This window comes from Ctenocephalides felis, unplaced genomic scaffold (assembly GCF_003426905.1).
Source record: "Ctenocephalides felis isolate EL2017-DRISC unplaced genomic scaffold, ASM342690v1 CF-g0.4_SCAFFOLD_01886, whole genome shotgun sequence".
NCBI classification, from domain to species: Eukaryota; Metazoa; Arthropoda; class Insecta; order Siphonaptera; family Pulicidae; genus Ctenocephalides; species Ctenocephalides felis.
In genome coordinates this window covers 24,225,801-24,232,404 of record NW_020538040.1, presented here as the reverse complement: position 1 = coordinate 24,232,404, position 6,604 = coordinate 24,225,801, and positions in this window count along the sequence as shown.

Sequence of the window (6,604 nt, the reverse complement as noted above, 5' to 3'; positions counted from 1 at the left end):
TTTATTTGATTAAAAATCTTTTAAAAAATGGCAGTATGTAAAAAACTGAAGAAATTATTAAATGTTATTTAGTATAAAAAAACGTGTATTTTTAAAGCATGCGATGCCGATGGAAAGTGAACGTTGACTGAACTCTAACTCTTCGACTGTTGACTGTTATTTTTAGCGCGAGCTTGTATAGCACACATGGTTAGTTTATAAATCGTTTTCTTTCCAATGGTCATCTTACCAAATGATGAGCCGAATCAAATTTTTATTGGTCAATTTTATTGGTCATTCAAAGTTTTGTAAGCTGCTGTAGTTTGGCTATAATTTTCCTTTTGTAAACACAGCGAGCCAAACTCTGGCATTCTTCAACTCTACCAAATTAGATGAAAACGTTTCGTACGATCTTTTTCCATCAGTTGTGATTTCCGTTAATATTTAATAACTTAAAATACAATATTTTACTTAATAAAGTTTCAGCAAAGGAACTAGACAAAATATATTTACTTTAAACGTTAAATGCGGTTATCATATTAATTGTTAAACTAAAAAGATCTCATTGGAGTTCTTCTTAGACATCGCTCTTAAATATTGTCAATTTAGCTCATAGGAATCTTTATGTATTTCTGATTGCTAAATAAAACAGAGTTAAAAAATTGCGGTTAAACACTTATTTGTCAATTAATCCGTTTCTAGTTTCTTTCGACTATCCCACAACAGTGCTCTAATTTACAAGATCATATAAAAGAATTAAACAAGTTAAAAATTCTCTTTAGTTAAATACAAAGTTAGGATCTGTGTTGCGCAATTATTCACAACAATTTTGTGAGCTTTTCTTTTCTTCTGACAATTACGAAATTACTAGACAATATAAAAGAATTATTTTGTGAAGGCTATAAAATTATATTTTATATATAGTTAAGGACAATATTAAGGGTCATACCGCACAATCATTCACACTTGTGCCGACTCAAAAATTTCTTGATTCAAAAGGTTCGAATTAGCAAAATACTTGATTCGAATCAACTTGAATCGAGCTTATATATGGAAAAGAAAGCATTTAGTTAATGTGATAAAAAATTATGAATAAAAATGTTGGCATCTTGCAACTCGAATGAGTCGAATGAGATTTAATTCAATTTTTTTTTTTAATTTTTATATTTATGAAAATATTTTTTGTCACATTTATAAAAAAATATGTTTATACATATTGTATTACAGTAAATATGTTTCGGCTAGATACAAATCGATTCGAATCATGTTGTTGAGGACTTCATTCGAATCACATTGTTGAAGACTTGATTCAAATCATTGGATTCGAGTTGGCACATCACTAATTCACACCAAATTAATAGGCATTTACTTTCCTCTGACAAACAATTTTAACTTTGTTTAAAATATTACCGCAAAATATTTACATATTTCATTTATAGTAAAATTCATAAAAAAACATTCCAACCTTCACGTAACATCAGAAACTTGATCTTGGATAACTTACACCATTACACCAGAACTTTTTAGATACAGCATTTCTTCATATAATTCCTCTATTTCTGCATAAACCCTTAACATTTCAAAAAAATAGTCTATGGAGATGACTACAGCCCTGATAAGTGATGTAATAAACATTGAATGTTATATATTATTTTAGAGTTTTTGATGTGTTCCAAACAGTCAAGGCCGCTGGAAAAAAAACTCATGACAAGAATTCGCTGAATAAATATATATAACGCCATATATACAATATATACATATATATATATATATATATATATATATATATGTGTGTGTGTGTGTGTGTGTGTGCAAATCTTCTACTCAAACCAAAAATCATCCAAAATTTGTTAAATTTTAGAAACTGTGATATTTTATTAGACACTATAAAAGAACAGGCCATTTTTATGATTGTACAGAGATTGTGTTTAAATAAATGAATATGAATAACATGATAAACATATAGTTTACAATCAGGTTTGGTATTTTATTAGAATTTTGACATTGATTTTTTAGATATTCATCCCATAGAATTAACATGTTTCCGAAGTTTCATCATTTCTATTCTAACAAGAAGTTAAGACGTCGACATGAACACAATAAACGATGAAATACGAACACATTCAAACAATTACAAAATCCGCCTCGAGGATCATCCAAACCCACTAGAAAACTAAGACACAACTCTACCAGTACAATATTGAAAAATAATTTCATGTAACATTAATATATGTCAATTTTCAAAATCTAAGATAACGGTCAGAGGATTTTGTATTTTTGAAGTCATTTTTCCAAACTACAGTGTAAGAGGACAAGTGTAAAAAATACGATATAATAAAAAAAACATTGAATTTGAATATACTGATTAAGTTCATGAACAATTTCACACAATAAACTTTCTACAGATGATAATTTCTATTGTTGTTAAAGCCGAAAAGGTCATTTTGTGTTAATGATCGAAATCTATTAAATCGTATTTTCATTTTTAGTTATATCATCTTGAAAAGTTAATAACACATAATTGTTTTTTTAAAAATACATGATAACTTCTTGCGAAAGTAAAAGTTTAAATTGTGTATTGGTGTGATTACTCAGCAATTAAAGCGTGTGAAGAACTGAAGAAATATTTGTTTATTTATTTTATCAATATAACACATTTTTACTGATTTTTTTAACCATTTTTAAATTATTAAATACAAACAATAGCTATACCTACTAAATGCCAAAGCGGACTTAGTCATTATAAATATATAATGTAGTCTTGCAATATATAGGGTAGAGTGGGACTTAAAGGTCTGCGGGTAAAATGATCGACCACCGATATCGCAAAAACAAGTAAATAATTTTTTAATAAGAATATTGAAAAGTAGAGGAAACATTATAACCATCCAACCATCACTTTGATTCTTACGACGTTACTATCGAATGGTAAATGGCAAGCTTTGAAAATCGATAATTTTGTTTCGTTGTTAATATTTTTGGATGTGAAACTGCTGTTTAGTTTACGAGATCTTAAAGGTGCGCCTCAATTACGAACGAGCACGAATGAATACGAGAAGCAAGAACGTTCGTACCAGAACGAACGCCAACGAGCATAGTGAAGACGTGACAACGAACACGAGCGAAAACAAACGAACGTAGCGAGCAATGTTCCGCACCTTGTCGGTACATCAAAGAAAATTGCTCGTTCATGTTTGAAACTCATATGTGCAGTGTGGACGCTACCACGAATGTAGACAAACATTTTTCTTCTTCTATGCTAATATGTGCATTTCGCATATGTCCTGCATAAGTTTATGCTATGATTTTATTTATTTATTATAAATAATAAAATTGACGTTTCACTAAACATCCTTGAACAAAGAAGGTTCAAGTCCTCATTGCTTTGAGACGTTTGTTTAAATTCGTTTGAAATGATTCGCCTTCGTTCGTGTTCGTTTTCGTTCTTCTTTGTATTTTCTTGTTCGTATTTATATGGAAAATATTGCTTCGAGACACGCGCGATTCGACATACGAGCTTGGTACGAAAAAAATTTGTATGTCGAAATAACACTGTACTTTATATTTATTAATATAAAATTAATTATGCATCCCAATATTAATAATAAAATTAATAATAAAGTTTATTGGATATCTATTTGTTCTTTGGAACAAAGTTAATTCCTCCTACAACAAGTTTAGGATTAAGAGCTCAGATGTAAAATTTACATATACTATAAATTTCACATATATATATATACTACGTTAAGGACTATACGTATATTATGTTAAGGACTATATGTATTTTACTATATGTATTAATATTGAATGTAATTTACATATAATATACAACAACAACAACAATAAAAAAGTCGCGCAAAGGATTCGCTATTCATTCCACATATGTGTAGAATCTTGGTAAAAATATTTTTAAAAAATCGTTTTTCCATTATATCTTCAACCAACAGTCTACGAACATATATTACACATGATCTATTTGTGATTTATTTAAATTAGTATTATGTGAAAATATTATTTAATTACAAGTTTAATGTTTATATTTCACAGTATAGTGCATTACCATGTCCTGATACCATGGATTATTAAAATCTTCTAATTTAACATTAAAATTAACTAATGTAAGTACTATTTAATTTTTTTATTTTTATTTCATTTTCACTCCAATTCAAAAAATATATTTGTACCAGATTTAGTTTTTTAATGTTGTCAGCCTTAAATTATCTTAACAATTTTTGGTTCGTATGTTACTTCGCATTGGAAAATTCGTCGTGTAGAAGTTCGTGAAAAATTCTAGTTTCTTTGATACGATATAATCGGAAGACATCGCGTTGAAAAGCAAGTGTATAATTATAAAACAATACTAAATAAAGGTTCATTTAGTGATAAATAAAATAATAACTTAAAATCGCATCTTATACATAGGCATTGCTGTAATTGAAACTGATAGTGATGATGGAACCGATCTTCATGTACAATGGCGGGTATCATTTTGAAAGCGATGTGCTCACGTATTTGAAACTCAACGGATATGCGGATAAGCTACGAACAGATGCAATTGCTTATTATAAAAAAGCTGCCTTGAGCCGGAGTGAATTTGATAAATATTCGCCATTTCGATTTGAGATTGGTATTGATTATGTAAATGCTACGCAAATCCGAGGTATAAGCTTTAATCAACAGCATAAATGTCTTCTTTTGTTTACTTATTGTTCAATATAAAATATGACTTAGGATCAGTTCGGTAGATCAACATCGAACACCACTTTTTTAATTCCTATATGATGTTATATATATATATATATATATATATATATATATATATATATATCAACAAGTACCATTTATTGATATGCAATCCCGGCTTATTTTTCATTCTTTTATTCAGTAGGAATTTAATATTTACAGCAGTAAATGTTTCTAAAAATACAGATTACGTTAATTCAATAGATAAAATTATTGTTTAAATGTCAGTAACATTTAATTTATATTATTATATTGTCTAGGGATAATATAATAATATTATTATCATAATATAATATAATAATATAATAATTTATATTATAATATAATAATATAATAATTTATATTATAATATAATAATATAATAATTTATATTATTATATTGTCTAGGGTTAGTAAATAATGCACAAGTATTATTATTATAATATAATAATTATATTATAATATAATCATTTATATTATTACATTGTCTAGGGTTAGTAAACAATGCACAAATATTATTATTACAATATAATATAATAATATAATAATTATATTATAATATAATAATTTATATTATTATTAGGGTTAGTAAATAATGCACAACTGTCACTGCCATGTTTAATTTCGTTCTAAAAGTTTGACATATCAATTGGTTGTCAAAAGCCTAGACAGTATAATGGTCAAAAGGATCGGTCATTGGAATATAGAAATTTTAGTGACCTAGATTTTTATATTCACTGTAAATATCTATCTATCCCATAATAAAAGATCGAAATCTTAATTGTAAAATATAAATCGGTGGTTCAACATAAAAATTCAAAGTATCAAAAACTTGTTTGCATTCTCTGTTCTCTGTTGGTACCATCGGTGTTCCACGTCCAGATTACCGTTGAGATGCACACACAAATTAAATTGCGAATGCGTGTGGAGAAACGTCACAATTATCAAAATAATCAAATGTCAATTATTTATAAATAAACAATTTCTATTTTTAATGTCTAAATTATCAGTGAATTTATAAACTCTTATTCACAAGATGTAGAAATATTTTCAAAATTATACGTTTCTCAATAATCACGATTGGCGATTTTCTGACAATGGGCACTCGTATATGTATGAGCATGTATGAGCTATAGGTACAATATATATTAGTGACATATTTTTTTCCAAATACAAACAATTATCATTATAAACATGTTAGCAATATTTATCTTGAATAAAACGATGCTTATTACAATTGATTGATTAATTAAATATTCAGCGTGACGAGACTATATAATTAACATTGCAAGAATTTTGCACGCATATCTAATTTGCATTTTGCATAAGGAGTGTCGAATAATTGTGCAATGAAATAAAAAAATGTTTCAATTTTTTTTAATATGAAAGATAATGTCCAATAGCCTACCTGCCTTGCCCATCTATTATGAAGAATAATCGAATTGATTTTGATATAGCGTTTATTTAACATTAATTAAACAATATTGTTATATAATATAGCTAGTATTTTATAAATATAATTTATTATTGTTATTTGCGTAAACTATACACTTATTTTACCTACGAATAATCCGTTATAACAAAAATTTATTATTTTTAAACGCGATCATAAAATATATTTGTACCAGATTTAGTATTTTAATGTTGTCAGCCTTAAATTAGCTTAACAATTTTTGGTTCGTATGTTACTTCGCATTGGAAAATTCGTCGTGTAGAAGTTCGTGTAAAATTCTAGTTTCTGTGATACGATATAATCGGAAGATATCGCGTTGAAAAGCAAGTGTATAATTATAAAACAATACTAAATAAAGGTTCATTTAGTGATAAATAAAATAATAACCTAAAATCGCATCTTACACATAGGCATTGCTGTAATTGAAACTGATAGTGATGATGGAACCGA